Source organism: Halichoerus grypus, chromosome 8 (genome assembly GCF_964656455.1).
Source record: "Halichoerus grypus chromosome 8, mHalGry1.hap1.1, whole genome shotgun sequence".
NCBI lineage: Eukaryota > Metazoa > Chordata > Mammalia > Carnivora > Phocidae > Halichoerus > Halichoerus grypus.
Window position 1 is genome coordinate 115,996,586 of NC_135719.1, and position 17,725 is coordinate 116,014,310.

The window sequence follows — 17,725 nt, forward strand, 5'->3', positions numbered from 1 at the left end:
AATATGGAAATCTCAAAATGCACTTATGTAGAAGCATTTCCAGAATGGCAGAATAAGAATCTATGAAAATCTGCTCATCCATAAAAGCAAGAGAACACTGATAAAAATTGTCAAAATCAACTTATTCAGAACTCTGGAAATTAACAAAAGGTTGGCAATATTCCAGAATCATTTATTCAAGAAAAGCAGTTGAATATCAGTAAGAACCGCAAGCTTTGTGGCTTTTAGCTTACTCTATTCCCATCCCCCTCACCCCATTTCCCATGTAGACTTAAAAATCAGCAGACTCACAACTATGATAGTTGTAAAAACCAGAAGCCTAGTAGTCACTGTTGGGAAAGGGCAGAATGGATCTGAAACTCCCCACTTGTTCCATCCCCAGAGAATTGTCAATATATGACCTATCTTAAGCTCCTTGTAAAGTTCCATTCCCAAGGGTCGACTTTATTTGACCTGACTCAGAGCTCACTTTGTGTCAATAGCCTTATCCTTAGGACATTTGTCAGAAAGAAGTAGTGGCAATTGTTTAACAGTGAAGATGCATGAGGCAGTGATACGAGTTGGAGCTAATAAGTGGCTGACTAAAAAATATTAAAAGGAAAAAATGTGGCATGAGATGTCCATGTGGGGCTTTGCAAAGCTCCAAAATATTCCTGGGAACCTAGAAAGACATGTGCATGTGCAGTGCTCTTCCTATGCTCAGCAGAGACCTGAGAAGACCCTAGCTCCTCACCTCTGACTGACCTTGGGGCTCTGCACAAGCAAGAAGTGAAGGTGAAAGCACAATTGTAAATTGTCTGCTGGAGCATTCAAAACATACTCCAACACAACACAGAGCAGTGCTTAAAAGGAAATGTGTAATTGTAAACACCTATATTAAAAAGGAAAAAAGATGGGGGTGCCTGGGTGGCTCAGTGAGTTAAGCATCTAACTCTTGGTCTCAGCTCAGGTCTTGATCTCAGGGTTATGAGTTCAGGCCCTGCATTGGGCTCCACACTGGGCATAGAGCCTACTTAAAAAAAAGGAAAGAAAGAAAGAGAGAAAGAGAAAGGAAGGAAGGAGGGAAGGAAGGAAGGAAGGAAGAAAGAAGAAAAGAAAGAAAGAAAGGAAGAAAAGAAAGAAAAAAAGGAGGATGTTAAATCAATAAGCTATCTTTCCACTATAGGAAAGTTTAGCAAACTAAATTTAAAGCAAACATAATAAAGGAAACAAAAAAATTAGAGTGGAAATAAATGAAAAAGAGAATAAAAAATATATATAATCCAATGAAACCAAAAATTGGTTTCTTGAAAAGATGAACAAAATTGACAAACTCTTAGGTAGCTTGACAAAGCAAAAAACAAGTCTCAAATTACTAAAATCAGGAATGAAAGAGGGGACTGGTGACCCTACAGATTAAAGGATTATAAGGGAGGGCGCCTGGGTGGCTCAGTTGGTTAAGCGACTGCCTTCGGCTCAGGTCATGATCCTGGAGTCCCGGGATCGAGTCCCGCATCGGGCTCCCTGCTCAGCAGGGAGTCTGCTTCTCCCTCTGACCCTCCTCCCTCTCATGCTCTCTGTCTCTCATTCTCTTTCTCTCAAATAAATAAATAAAATCTAAAAAAAAAAAAAAAGGATTATAAGGGAATAGTATGCCAACAAATTAGATAATTTACATGAAATACACAAGTTCCTAGTAGGACAAAACTAATAAAAGAAGAAGAAAATTTAAATAGACATACCTATTGGAGAGATCATATTAGTAATAAAAAAATCTTCCCATAAAAGTCCAGGCCCAGATGGCTTCAATGCTGAATTCTATCAAACCTTTAAAGAAGAATTACCACCTATCTTTCACAAAGTCTTCCAAAAAATAGAAGAGGAGGGAACACTTCCTAATTCATGTTATGAGGCTAGTATTACTCTGATACCAAGACCAGACAAAGATATCACAAGGAAAGAAAACTATGGGCCTACATCTCTTATTAATATAGATGTAAAAATTCTCAAGAAAATACTAACAAGTCAAACCCAGCAACATGGTAAAGGATTATTTATACACCATGCCCAAATGGGATTTATCCCAGGAAGGCAAGGTTGGTCTAGCATAGAAAAGTCACCAATGTAATAAAACATTAACACAACAAAAGATAAAAACGACATGATCATCCCAATAGATATAAAAGATAAGCTCTCAGAAAATTATGAAAAGAAAGAAACTTTTTCAACCTGACAAAGGACATTTGATGAAGAAAAGTATAACTAACAATACACTTAATGGTGAAAAACTAAATGCTTTCCCTCTAAGATCAGGAACAAGACATGGATGTCTACTCTCATTACATCTATCCAACATTGCACTAGAGTTTTTATCCAGTGCAATAAGAGCAAAAAAAAAAAAAAAAAAAAAAGCATTAAGATTGGACAGGAAGAAGTTAAAATGTCTTTAATGTAGATGACATGATCTTTTATGTAGAAGATCTTATTGTATCTACCAAAAAATACTGAAAGTAATAAATGTGTTTAGCAAGGTTGTAGGATATGCAATCAATATACAAAAATCAATTGTATTTCTATATGCTGCCAGTAAAAACTCAGAAATTGCAGTTTGAAAATACCATGCACAATGGCATCAAAAAGCATAACATACTTAGGAATAAATAAAAGAAGTGCAAGACTTACACAATGAAACTACAACACATCATTGAAAGAAAGAAGACCTAAACAATGGAAACACATCCCATTATCATGGTTGGAATACTTAATGTTGTTCAGATAGGAATATTCCTTAAATTGATCTACAGGTTAGATGCAATCCTTATAAAAATCTCAGCTGCCATTTTTTGCATAATTCGGCCAGCTGATCCAAAAACTCATGTGGAGATGCAAGAGACCCAGAATAGCCAAAACAATCTTGAAAAAGAATAACAAATTTGGAGGACTCACACTTCCCAATATCAAAACTTACCAAAAGCTATAGTACTCAAAATAGGGTGTTGCTGGCATAAGGACAGACATATAGATCAATGGAATAGCATTGAGAATCCAGAAATAAATCCTCACATTTATGGTCAGTTGGTCTTTGGCAAGGGTGCTAAGAAAATTGAATAGGAAAATAATAGTTTTTTTAATGAACGGTGCTGCGAATAACTGGATAAACACATGTAAAAGAATGAAGTTGAACTCCTACCATCCACAAAAATGAAGTTGAATCTCACACCATTTATAAAAATTAACCAAAAAAGGAACATCAACTTAAATGTAAGAGCTAAAACCGTACACGAACTTTTAGAAGAAAACCTAGATGAGTATCTTTGTGACCTTGAGTGAGGTAATGTTTTCTTAAATATGATGCCAGAAGTACAAACTATAAAAGAAAAAAATAGATCATTGAATTTCATCAAAATTAAAACTTTTTGAGCTTTGAAGAACTCCATCAAGGAAGTAAAAAGACAACCCACTGAATGGGAGAAAATATTTGCAAGTTATATATCTGATAAACATCTAGTATCCAGAATTTATGAAGAACTCTTAACAACAAAAGACAACTCAATTAAGGAATGTACAAAATATTTTAATAATTATGACTCCAAAAAAAAAAAAAAAGGCAAAGGCAACAAGCACATGGAAAATGCTTAACATTACTAGTCATGAAAGAAATACAAATCAAAACCACAGTGAGATACTGCTTCACACTAGGATGGCTATAATCAAAAAGATAATAAGTATTGGCTAGAGGGGAGCCTGGGTGGCTCAGTCGGTTGAATGTCCGACTCTTGGTTTCAGCTCAGGTCATGATCTCAGGGTAGTGAGATCAAGCCCCACATCGGGCTCCCCATTCAGCAGGGAGTCTGCTCAGGGTTCCCTCTCTCCCTCTGCCCCTGCCCCCCCTCCAAAAATAAATAAATAAATCTTTAAAAAAATAAGTATTGGTTAGGATATGTACAAGTTAAAACACTTACACATTGCTAGTGGGAATATTAAATGGGACAGCCACTTTGAAAAACAGTTTGGCAGTCCCTCAATTGTTAAATACGGAGTTACCATATGATTCACCACTCCTAGAGAAAGAAATACAGATGTTCACACAAAAACTTACATACAAATTTTCATAGCAGCCTTATTTGTAATAACCAAAAGGTGGGAAAAAGCAAATGCCTTTCAACTATTGAAAGTGGTATATCTATATGGAATATTATTTGGTTATAAAAAGAATGAAGTGTGGTACCTGCTATAAAATAGATGAACCTTAAAAACACACTTAAGAGAAAGAAGCCAGTCACAAAGGACCACATATTTACATTCGAGTTATGTGTAATCATACATTTATGTATGATTCCAATTATATGAAAGTAGATGAGTGATTGCCCAGGGCAGAGGGTGGTGGTTGTGGGGTGTGGCATGACCTCAGGGGTTGTGAGGTTTCTTTTTGGAGTAATCAAGATATCCTAAAGTGGCTTGTGGTGATGGATGCAATATTCTAGAAGACTTTGAATTGCACACTTTAAAAAAAAATGGTTATCAGGACATTTTAACTTTTTCCCATACTTTCTCATTATTTTTCCCCATTTCTCTGGGGAATTGGAATCATTTCTTATATTCATGTTATTTTTACCTTTACATTATGTATCTTTTAAGACTTGTTAAAAACATTTTACTTGTTTAGTAGTTATGCACATTATTATTATATAATTTTATGATTAAATTGGTTTTTAATTCTCACCATCAATCCTTCAATTTAGTGATCTTTCTCCACTTTTAGATCTCTATTTCAATCCTCTTAGAAGATTTTTTTCAGGAAGGGTTATGGGTAGTAAGAATTTTCAGACCCCTTGCATATTAGAGCCTGTCTGTTGTCTTCACGTATGCAGTGACATCTTGACTAAGTATAGAAGTTTTGGGACTCAGTTTCTAAGTACAAGGGCATTATTTTGTTGCTTTCTAGTATGCGGTGTCATAGAAGAAAAGGTCTGAGCATGGTTGATTCTTTTTGTTGTTATTGACATTTGCTCTTGATTTTTGTTTTAGCCTGTATGCTTGTATGATTATTATGCTTTTTTTCTTTTAAAGTTCAGGATTTTTCTCCAGCATATGTCTAAGTACTGGTCTATTTTCATTAACTATTTTCTTTAGACACATACTTCCCACTGACTTCTGGAAATAGAAGATGTTAGAATATAATACTTTTTTCTAAGAATCTTAGTGATTATCGAGGTCATCAAAATAATATACATTATTTAAAAAAACTAATTAGGGGTGCCTGGGCGGCTCAGTCGTTAAGCATCTGCCTTCGGCTCGGGTCATGATCCCAGGGTCCTGGGATCGAGCCCCGCATCAGGCTTCCTGCCGAGTGGGAAGCCTGCTTCTCCTTCTCCCACTTCCCCTGCTTGTGTTCCCTCTCTCGCTGTGTCCCTATCTGTCAAATAAATAAATAAAATCTTTAAAAAAAAAAAAACTAATTAGAAGGGGCATCTGGGTGCGTCAGTCAGTTAAGTATCTGACTCTTGATTTCAGCTCAAGTCATGATCTCAGGGTCCTGGGATTGAGCCCCGAGTGGGGCTCCCCACTCAGCAGGGAGTCTGCTTGTCTCCCTCTCCCTCTGGCCCTCTACCTGCTCATGCATGGTCTCTCTCTCTCTAAAATAATAAATAAAAAATAAATAAAAATAACTAATTAGAAAATAGATGCTTTTGAAAATTTTAATATTCAAGAAACCACATCTTTATGGGACCTGTGTTCATATTTTTATTATTATTAATTTATTATATATGGTTATCATTACTTTGATTTGTAATAGCCTGTCAATGGCAAAGAAATTTGTAGATAAATGTTCAAAATAAATATAACAGAGGGCATCTGAGTGGCTCAGTGGTTAACCATCTGCCTTCAGTTAAGGCTGTGACCCCAGGGTTGAGCCCCAGGTCATGTCCGGCTCCCTGCTCAGCAGGGAGTCTGCTTATCCCTCTCCCTCTGCTCCCCCCTCCCCCGCGCCTCCCCCTGCTCCTGTGCGTGCATGCGCGCTCTCTCTCTCTCTCAAATAAATAAATAAAATCTTAAAAAATACAAAATAAATATAATGGGTTAAAAAATACAAAGCTAACAATATGATTTTCAAATTAATCCCCCCTAATACATTGCTCTAAGCTCTTGAGATAAATTTCTTGGCTATCAGGCAAGAGAAAGAAACAGCAGAAATAAGAGGGAGGGAGGGAAGATGGGAGGAAAGAATCCAGAAAGAGAGAAACAGAGACAGAGACAAAAAACATAAAAATTAATGGATGAACGAAAAAAGACAAATGGCTAGAGATTCAGAGGAACAGAGACGTGCACATACACACCAAGGAAGAGGAGGAGGAAGCTCTTTAGTTACAAAGGACTCAGTGTAGGAGAAAAATACAATGGACGTAGACTCACAAAGAAGAACAAGAAAAAAATAAGCAAGAAGGGGAAAAAAGAAAAAGACCAGAGAAAGATGATCAGTAATTTTTCAAGTATTGGTGCAAAAAATTTATTCTGTTTCACAGTATCAGCCAGTGAAATTCAAAACATATAATTGCTCATTATCAAAACGACTTGAAATTTTAATTAAACTGCTAGCCAATATTCTAACGTTGTGATTTTCTCTAATTCTGGTGAAGTTGTCTTCTGAATTTGAAAATCATAATTTGCCAAGGGAAAATTATTATTTTAGGTGCAGCTAAGGAGTCCAGAACACAATTATCATGAGGGACTGGGTATGAGATTTGGTGGATTCTCCATTTCTGTTTTAGTGTTTACCTATTGTCATAGAAGAGAAATGACCAGAAAAAAGCTATAGTTGTTAATAAGCTAGAGCTTAGCAACTTAAAATATACCAAAGCAGGAAAATTTTATTGGTAAATAACAATGCGTGTGTTGTGTCTATTTGGACTTCTATTTAAGCAAAGGAGAAGGGGCTACTCAGGAGAAATAAAGGGAATAAAGCCCATTGCTGTTGGAATTCAAGGTGTCTAAAATAAAAAGAATTCTGTATGGCGCTGTAGAGATAACACTTGAATGGTAATTCACCCCCCCCCAACTGAGGCAGAAGAAAAAATAAGACAAAAAATAAGCTCAGTATTTTCACATGTAGATTTTAAATATTAAAAGCATCAACAGTTATGAAGTTCTAAGATACGACATGGCCTGAAATCCTGACGAGTGGTCAAATGTTCTATTTCTTTCAGGTAAACGTGAACAAATAAGTTCAGGCAACGTAGACAGTTTAGATTTTATTTATTTATTTGTTTGTTTGTTTGTTTATTTATTTATTTACCAGAGAGAAAGAGCACGAGCAGGGGGAGCGGCAGGCAGAGGGAGAGGGAGAAGCAGACTCCCCACTGAGCAGGGAGCCCGACGTGGGGCTCGATCCCAGGACTCTGAGATCATGACCTGAGTGGAAAACATCTGAGCCACTCAAGCGCCCCCAAAGTAGACAGTTTAAAAACAAAGGGTAAATGAAGTTTTATGAGTTCATTTGGTTTGTAGAAATTCAACTATGTAGTTATGTGTTATTTTCCTGTATGCATATTATTCTCCAACAAATAGTCATTTTTTAATCAGATCATGTTATGTACTATTATTTCATTAATATTAAAATATTTATTAAATATCCACGTATATGTTCTCCTCTACCAATACCAAAGGAGGTAAAACACATAGATATAGCCCCAGTCTTGTACTTTTCTTTCACAATTAGATAACGTATGTGAAGAGAGACATAAAACAGACCAACAGACACTCGATGTGCTGACCACTGATTGACATGAGTGCTACATATCTTTGTATACGATAACACTGCAGCTAAGTAGTAGCACCTTTTCTTTAATATCATCTGTTTATACTTTGTCTTTGAGTAATTGTCCATGGATCATTTAGAAGTAGTATCTGTTCAGGGGCGCCTGGCTGGCTCAGTCAGTGGAGCCTGTGACTCTTGATCTTGGGGTTGTAAGTTCAAGCCCCATGTTGGGTGTAGAGATAACTTGAAAATAAAATCTTAAAAAAAAAAAAAAAGAAGAAGTAGTATGTGTTGAGAATGCCAATTATCTTTCCAAAGCTCATCAAATTAATAACTCATTATTGATGGCATACAATGTGCTCTGTCCCCTTTCTTATTCCTTTAACCCAATGTTTCTAAAACTTCAGTCTTTCGCTTACTATCTTCACAATTTTTGCAATATCATCATACCAACCGTGCTATTATTTTAAAAATAATTTTAACTCATATTCCTTTCATTGTAATACCTACTTTAACCTAGTCCTAAACATTGATATCTAGAGAGTTGCAGATTTGTTTTTTTAAAAAGGTGTGTCTAGGTATCCTCAACTAAAATAATCACGTGAGCCCCCAGTGATATGCTAACCATACTTGAATAACCACACTGTTAAGTCAGCTTTGCTATCACCTAGCAAGAATGATAAATGTACCAACATAGAATCCTGCCCTGCAGAACATAAGCTGCTCTATCTTCTATCTCAAAAGGTAGTCTTATTTTTTTTATCTAAGTAGACACATTCCAAGATACACATAGCAAAGAATATGTAAGGAAATCTGAGCTTCTTAATTTAACTATTTCACAGATCAAAATATCTCTTAAAAATTCATCTCTGTGTTTTTCTTTAAAGTTCTTCAGATTGATTTAGTAATTATTGATATTTACTCTGATAATAATGACACAAATATATTGCTGTCTCTTAATTTTTAACATGCAGAACAGTGTAAATCAAACAGCATTCGTGGAGTTTAAATAATAAGGAAAGCATTGGATCTGGAGAATAAATGAAGCTCTCTTTGCTCATTTGTTCAACAAGTGTCTACTGAATGCATATTATGTGCCTGCCCTTTTTCTAGGTGCTAAAGATGCATCAATAAAAAAACTTAAAAATTGATAAAACCACTGTAATCATGCATACATAAGAATTACTGTAGTACAAAATTTTATGGAAAAGTTTTAAGATACACATTTGTCTTTGATATACTCTCACCAGTGTTTTTTAGTATCTCATCCCTTAATTTTGAAAATCTCCAAATTCTTAATTAATATTTTAATTCATATTTATAATTATTAAAAATATTCTCAGCAAGACTGTGGACTCTGAGAAACAAACTGAGGGTTCTAGAGGGGCGGGGGTGGGGTGATGGGTTAGCCTGGTGATGGGTATTAAAAAGGGCATGTTCTGCATGGAGCACCGGGTGTTCTACGCAAACAATGAATCATGGAACGCCACATCAAAAACTAATGATGTAATGTATGGTGATTAACATAACATAATAAAAAAAGATATTCTCAGCATTTGTGTATAATAAAATATTTCTAACCTATAGAAAAGTGCAGACAATAATATAAAACTTTATTCTTCCATTTGTTCAGACTAAAAACATTGGGGTCACTGATTCCTTTCACTTACTATGCTTCATAATTACTGCAATATCATTGTACCAACTATGCTATTATTTGAAAACATACTTTAAAATTGATTCATTTTCCTTTCATTCTAATACCTACTTGATTCCTCACCTTTACTAACACCTCTAAAATTATGTTGAATGTGCCTACAAAATATATCCAGAATCTACAACTTCTCATCATCCCACTGCTGCCATCTTGGTCCAAGACACCATCATCTGTTGCCTGAATTATTACAATAGCCTCAGAGTGGATCTGCCAACTTCTGCCCTTGCCCTCCTCCTCATGCATAGTGCAGCCTCAACACAGCACCCAGAAGAACCTGTTAAAATGTAAGGCAGATAATATTCTTCCTCTGCTCAAATCACTACCATGAATTATCATCTCATATAGAATAAAAGCCAGAGCTCTTAATATTCTATTTCTACAAGTTGTCTTTTTGTAGGTAGTTATTTCATTTTCACTGTTAGATGATATCCTCTAGTAAGAAAATAACTCATTTTATTAATCTACTCTTTTATCTATGGACATTTGGGGGCCTTTCATTTGCTTTGCTATTATAAATAATGCTGACATAAGAAATGCTAAAGGAAAGGGGCGCCTGGGTGGCTCAGTCGGTTAAGCGTCTGCCTTCTGCGCGGGTCATGATCCCAGTGTCCTCTCTGCTCAGTGGGGAGTCTGCTTCTCCATCTCCCTCTACCCCTCCCCCTTGGCTGTACGCTCTCTCTCTCAAATAAAGAAATAAAATCTTTTTTAAAAAATTAAGGCTATATTTATTCAGTTTCCTAGCAATTACATTCCTAGGTATTTACCCAAGAGAAATGGAAACGTATGCTTATAATCTGACTTGTACAGAATATTTATGCAGGTTTATCTATAATAACCCCAAATAGAAACAATCCAGTGGCCATCAGTGAGTGTGATATACAATAGAAAATTAATTAACAACAAAAATGAACAAACTGCTGTTAAGGCAAAAAACGGATGAATCTGTAGGGGCAAGAGCAGGCTGCCCTAAGATAGGCAACTTTGGCATGGAAATTATCTTGACTTAAAAGCAATCAAAACCCAGTTGTTTTCAGAAAACAACCTCCTCGGACGCTGAGAGGCAGGTTCCGAGGCTGCAGCACCTGGCCGAGTCTGGGTGACGGTGGCCCGCAGCTCCCGCGCGGTTGTCCAGGATAAACCAGAAACATGGGAAAACCAATGGAAATGTTTTAAAGTACTTCTCTTTAATCACTTTTGTATCCAGCTTCCTTTGATCTGTGGAACTTATTATTTTACAGAGTATTTTAATATACCTTATGATTGGGAAAGAATGCCAAGATGGTATCTGTTTTTGGCAAGATGCTTCGGCTGCGCAGTGATTGAGGATACCCGGCACTATTTCCCGCATAGGCTCTTCCATCACAAAAGAATATATAAATATATTCATAAAGTTCATCATGAGTTTCAGGCTCCATTTGGAATGGAAGCTGAATATGAACATCCCTTGGAAACTCTGATTCTTGGAACTGGATTTTTCATTGGAATCATGCTCTTATGTGATCACGTCATTCTCCTTTGGGCATGGGTGACTATTCGTTTGATAGAAACTATTGATGCCCATAGTGGTTACGACATTCCTCTCAACCCTTTAAATCTGATCCCTTTCTATGCTGGTTCTCGGCATCATGATTTCCACCACATGAACTTCATCGGAAACTATGCTTCAACATTTACATGGTGGGATAGAATTTTTGGAACAGACTCTCAATTTATTGCCTACAATGAAAAGATGAAGAAGATTGAGAAAAAGACTGAATAAATATCTAAACCTTCCTGAACACACACACTTTCCTGAATTGAAGCGAGTAGCTAACATTGCTTATGCGGAGCAGAAATAAACAAGTGTCTTGGCTGCTAAGTGATACAAAGAACATTAACAACCTTTAATTATCTTCCTAGTGGGAACTTTTTCTACTTTACATAAAAGTTCTGTATGTGTAGAAGTAAGTATATATTTAAGTACGATTTTCATGAGGAAGTTGTAAAGGCCTTGTTGCTAACCTTACAGAAAGGTTTTAAGTAATGGAAGAAGTATTAATTTCTGTCTTTCCCCCCAGTAATACCATAGGCTTGAAGTTGAAATTGGTCTTTAAAATCTTTTAAATATATAGTGGCCATTTCAGAAACTCTTAGTAGGGTGTTGGCCTCATATTGAACTTTAAACATTTTTTAGAATTTGCCTAAACATCAAAGTATCATGGGTTGAACCATATCAATTGACAGCGGGTGAGGCTGCCGAATCAGGAATAGCCAGTACCGAGAACTTCACTCTTGTCCTGAGCCGACCGCTTTGGGGTGATTCTCTTTCTTTGAGAAGTCTTTTAGGATTGCACTGTACTACTGGTATCTATAAATTAAGGCATTTCTGAATTGTTGTAAGTGGAATATTTTAGTCTAAAGGTTTTCGGGTTACTTGAATTTTTTTAAAAATTGAGCTTTATTTCTGCTATTTACCCTTTCATTTTTGTATTTCAAGTTTTCATTATACTTAAAACTATCTTGAAACGTGAACTGACTTGCTGTATTTGCACTTTGAACTATTGAAATAAATGTGATTTTTTTTTTGTCTGAAAAAAAAAAGAAAGAAAACAACCTCCCCCCTCAACTACCTGCCTGTGCCAGGAAGAGAACTATTAACAGAGATTCCTCTTTACCTAAGAAACTTATCTGCAGAACAGGGCAACCTTTATTTTCCAAACATCTCTCACCTTCCTGCTAATGGTCTTCCTTTCCTTTGTATACCCAGACCTCTACCCCTCTCCTTAGCTCAGATAAACTTCATGTTGCCTGACTGTGGAATTCCATGTCTATGTGGATTCCCTATACCTATAAAGGTAAATTTGATTTTCTATGTGGATTCTGTATACCTATGAAGGTAGATTTTATTTTCTTCCTGTACCTATGAAGGTAAATATGATTTTCTCCTGTTAATCTGTTTCATGTCAATTTGACTCTCTTAGTCTATCTAGAAGGACCTTGAGGAGTAACAGAAATTTATTTTCCCCCAACAAATCTCAAAAACATTCTTTTGAGGGGAAAGAAGCCAACACAAAAAAATGTATACTATATAATTTCATTTATATAAACTCTAGAACAAATAAAACCAGTCTATGCTGATAGAACTCGGATCAATGGTTGCCTGGAGGAAGGAATTGACTACAAAGAAGTACAGGGGAATTTTCTGGAGTTATGTAAATGTTCTATATTTTGATTGTGGAAATGGTAGCACATGTATATATGTTCATTAAAACTCATTGAACTGGGGCGCCTGGGTGGCTCAGTCAGTTAAGCATCCAACTCATGATTTTGGCTCAGGTCCTGATCTCATGGGTCTTGGGATTGATTCCCACGTTCAGCTCTGCACTCAGCGGGGAGTCTGCTTGAGGTTCTCTCTCTGCTCCTCCCCCATCTCACTCTCTCTCTCAAATATATAAATCTTAAAAAAAACCTCATCAAACTGCACACTTAAAATCTGTGCATTTTATTCTAAACATTACTCCTCAATAAAGTTTATTTTAAAAATAATACTACTAGACACATATAGGAGTCATTTTTTAAAAAAGATTTTATTTATTTATTTGAGAGCGTGAGAGAGAGAGTGAGCACAGGGAGAGGGAGAGGAAGAGGGATGAGCACACTCCCTGCTGAGTGTGGAGCCTGACAGGGGGCTGGATCCCAGGACCCTGAGATCATGACCTGAGCTGAAATCATGCTTGGGACACTTAACTGACTGAGCCACCCAGGTGCCCCTGTACATACACAGTTTTGTCCATATCACATATGCGTACATTTTGTGCTGGCTCCAGATACGCACGGTATACCCAGACATGGAACTCTTCTGTCTTAGAGTTTGCAGATGTTTGTTTTACAAGATAATGTGAGACTGATCTTCAGAACAATTTCACCAACTGGCACTAGCAGTGTATAAGAGTTCCTGTTGATCTACATCTTCATTAGCACTTGGTATTTTCTGATTTCTTAATTTTTCCAATAGGTAGTGGGTAAGAATGTTACCTCACTATGGTCTTATTTTAAATTTTAAATTTTGATTAGTAATATGGTGGAATATTTTTTCCCACTTATTGACCATTTGTGTTTTCTCTAAAGTTACAGTTCAAGTATTCTATTTGTCTACTATTTCTCATTGACTTTGTAGAAGTTCTACATGTTGTTAACCTTTATTTATTTATTTATTTATTTATTGAGAGAAAGCGAGTGCACATGTGAGTGGGGGCAATTGGGGGGGAGAGGGGGAGAGAGAATCCCAAGCTGGCTCCATGCCCAGTGTGGAGCCTGATGAGGGGCTTGCCCTCATGCCCCTGAGATCATGCCCTGAGCCAAAATCAAGAGTCAGATGCTTAAAGCAACTGAGCCACCCAGGTATCCCCATGTTGTTAACCTTAAAAATAAAACTTCCAGTTATTTTTTTTACCAAAAGATGAGTTTTTTCAGCAGTAGCAAAGAATTGTGATCTGGGACAAGCTAGCTATGGCAAAGTCCATAGCCAAGCCCAACAAACAAAGGAGAGGTAAGCTCTTTTATAGAGGAAAGGGAGAAGTTGGGAAGGCTGTTATAAACAAAAAGGCCATTAATATTAATTGGGAATGGGAAGTATAGTAGTTTTTCATTGGCTGAGTTCTGACAGTCTCTCATGAGCTGGGCTGTTGCTAGGGAAGGAAGATAAGCCTTTCTTCCTCCTGCAGGGATAATAAAGTAGTATCCACCTGCAAAGTCCCTCTCTTCCTTTGGGTCTGAAATTGACAAGTGGTAGGGCATGAGAGCTCCCCCTACAGAACCTTCTGACTCCATTTTAGTAGTTTCCCCTTAATGTTCACAATATATTCTGGATTCTTGATCTTTGTCCGTTATATGTGCCAAAAATATATCCTTTCTGTGATTTGTCTTTTCAGCCCTCCCTTTTCTAATCTTTATTTTTTATTATTTTTTTCCAGTTTTATTGAGAACTAATTGACATACATTACTGTATAAGTTTAAGGTGTATAACATGATGGTTTGGTTTATATATATCGTGAAATGATTACTGCAATATGTTTAGGTAACATCCATGTTCTCATGTAGATACAATAAAAAGAAAAGAAAAAATGAGAAAAGTGTTCTTCTTGTGATGAAAACTCATTTTTCACTCCTTTAGTATAAGTGTATTTTAATAAACAGTTCTTAATTTTAATGTGGGTTTTTTTTTAATGGTTAATGCTTGTTGTGCCTTCTTTAAGAAATCATTTTATATCCAGATATTATAAAGATAATTTCTATTTTCTTCTGAAAGTTTAAAAATTTTTGGTTTTCACATCAAATCTTTAATCCAGTTATCTTAGTATGTATAAGGCCAAGTTATTATAGAAAGAAGAACCCAAAATAGAGGGCTTAAATAATATAGACATTTTTATTTTTCAAGTAACAGCTCCAAAGTAAGTATTTTAGCCTGGAGACTGGTTTTGCTTTATGTGATCATTCAGAGACCCCAATCTTGATGATGTCTCTGCCAAGGGTAGTTTGCTGATTGCCATTACATGAACAAGATACATCCTTCCACTTATTTAGGTCTCCTGGAATTAATAACTGTAGGAAGAAGACAGTAGGGAACAAAATGGAAGAGATAGCATGAATAGGATCTAGGGACCTGGAGGAGGGGCTCCCACAGGCTGTGCTCAGTTCTCTGCGACCACTGCCTACCTATGATCTTTGTTAGGCACTGTGGAACTGGTTCTCGGATGCCCCACAGCTAGGGCTCTGAGGTTTAGAGGAGCGTTCTGAGATTGGCGTTGGAACTTCTAGGAGGAAGGTGCCAAGCGGTTGAAGCTGTGAGTGCCAAACAGCAGCAGAAGGCTGGAGGTATAGCTGCCCTCATGCTGCTGGAGGGACCTGATTGGAACCGGAAACAGGAAGCAGGAGCTTCTTCGCCCCTTCTCCTGCCTTCCTATCTCCATCTCCCACTGACAAAACCTAAGAGAAACCTCCTGGCAGTGGGACAAATAATGCTGCAGTGGAAAACCTTGTGCATATTTTGTTTTGTTTTTGTGGAACTTCTTCCTCCGGGCAAATTCTTAGTGGGATTATATGTAGCTTTTACGAGATATTGCCAACTTTTTCTCTATATGGGATTGGACCAGCAACATATAAAAACAATATCCTTCATACATATCAAACAATAAAAGACTTAATGTAAAACTAAACCCTGTTTACAAAAGCAACAAAAAATAAAATACTTAAGGGTAGACTTAACAAGAAACATACAAACTTTTCAGCAACAACATACGAGAGTGTTTTTCCACAGAGACACATGAACGGAGTACATTGTCAGACTTTTGAATCTTTGCCGAACTAATAGGTACTAAATAATTTGGATTTCTCTTATGAAGTTGGACATCATCTCGTATGTTTGAGATCCATTTATATATCTTTTCCTGTGAATTTTCTGTTCATGTGTTTTGCCCATTTTTTTCTATTGGATTTTGGTGATTCTACTCATTTTTAAACATACATTATGGTAATTAGCCCTTTACTTGTCATGTAAATAGCAATATTTCCTCCCAGTTTGTCATTGTTTTCTGACTTTGCCGATCAACTTGACTTCAGAAAACAAAACAAAAAAAATCACATTAGTACCATTATGCATTTCCTTACATATAGATGTTAATTTTGAGGAAAATTGACATCTTTTTTATTTTATTTCCTTTATCCAAGACCAAGGAATCCTTTTCATTTGTTCAAGGCTTTGAAAAAATGAGTTTTTAAAAGATTTTTCTCATATAAGTTTGTATGTTTCTTCTTCCCCTGACCCCCTGGAACCACTGATCATTTTACTGTCCCCATAGTTTTGCCTTTTTTAGGATGTCATATTGTTGGAGTCATACAGTATGTAGCCTTTTCAGATTAGCTTCTTTCACTTAGTAACATGCATTTAAGTTTCCTCTGTGTCTGGGTGGCTCAGCTGGTTAAGCCACTGACTCTTGATCTCAGTTCAGGTCTTGATCTCAGGGTTGTGAGTTCAAGCCCCATGTTGGGCTCCATGATGCTGGGCATGGAGGCTACTTAAAAAAAGAATTTCCTCCGGGTGCCTGGTAGCTCAGTTGTTAAGCTTCTGCCTTCGGCTCAGTTCGTGATCCCAAAATACACCTAGAAGGGGCGCCTGGGTGGCTCAGTCATTAAGCGTCTGCCTTTGGCTCAGGTCATGATCCCAGGGTCCTGGGATCGAGCCCCGCATCAGGCTCAGCGGGAAGCCTGCTTCTCCCTCTCCCACTCCCCAGGCTTGTGTTCTCTCTCTCCCTCGTATCTCACTGTCAAATAAATAAATAAAATCTTAAAAAAAAAAAAAAGAATTTCCTCTGTGTCTTTTCATGGCTTGATAGCTCATTTCTTTTTAGCACTGAATAATATTCCATTGTCTGGATGTACCACAATTTATTTATCTATTCATCTACTGAGGGATATCTTAGTTGCTTCCAAGTTGGCAATTACAAATAAAACAGCTATAAACATCCATGTGTGTCTATGTATGGATAGACGTTTTCAGCTCATTTGAGTAAATACTAAGGAGTAGGATTGCATAATTTTTTAAAATATGCTTTGGGATTCTGCTGCTAATATTTGACTTAGAATTTTTTATATCCATATCCATAAGTGAGAGTTGAACAATATTTGTCATATTTTGATATTGATGTTATACTGGCTTTAAAAAACCAATTTGGAATGCCTTTTTCTTTTAAAATGCTCTGAAACAATGTATGTATCATCTAGGTATCAGATCTTTAGGGATTTAGAATTTCTTTGTGAAACCATCTGAGCCCGGTACTTTTTCGTGTGGATAGTTATTGGATATATTTCTTTATTTCTTCTAATAAAATTGGTTTGTCCAGGCTTTCTATATTTAGTGGGATTAATTTTGGCATATTGCAGTCTAATACTATGAAAATAATTACATAATACCATGTCACTTTCTGTTTTAATGACTATCTCTCTTATTGTTTCTTATTTTGAAAGTTTATGCTTTCTTTCTGGATTAGGTTTATTAGTGGTCTGTCATTAAAATCTTTTTTTTTTCAAATAGTCAGCAGGTTGATTTATTTATTAGTCTATTGGTTCTCTGTATTCAACCGCATTGATTTCTGTTTTTTTTTTTTTTGTTTTTTTTTTTTTAAAGATTTTATTTATTTATTTGACAGAGAGAGTCACAGCGAGAGAGGGAACACAAGCAGGGGGAGTGGCAGAGGGAGAAGCAGGCTTCCCGCTGAGCGGGGAGCCCGATGCGGGGC

General features: G+C 36.6%; 1 pseudogene; it reads left to right on the forward strand.

The window, feature by feature from the left end:
* Positions 1–10,589: 10,589 nt before the first annotated feature.
* On the forward strand, positions 10,590–11,991 carry LOC118520017 (methylsterol monooxygenase 1 pseudogene; annotated as a pseudogene).
* The last annotated feature ends 5,734 nt before the right edge of the window (positions 11,992–17,725 follow it).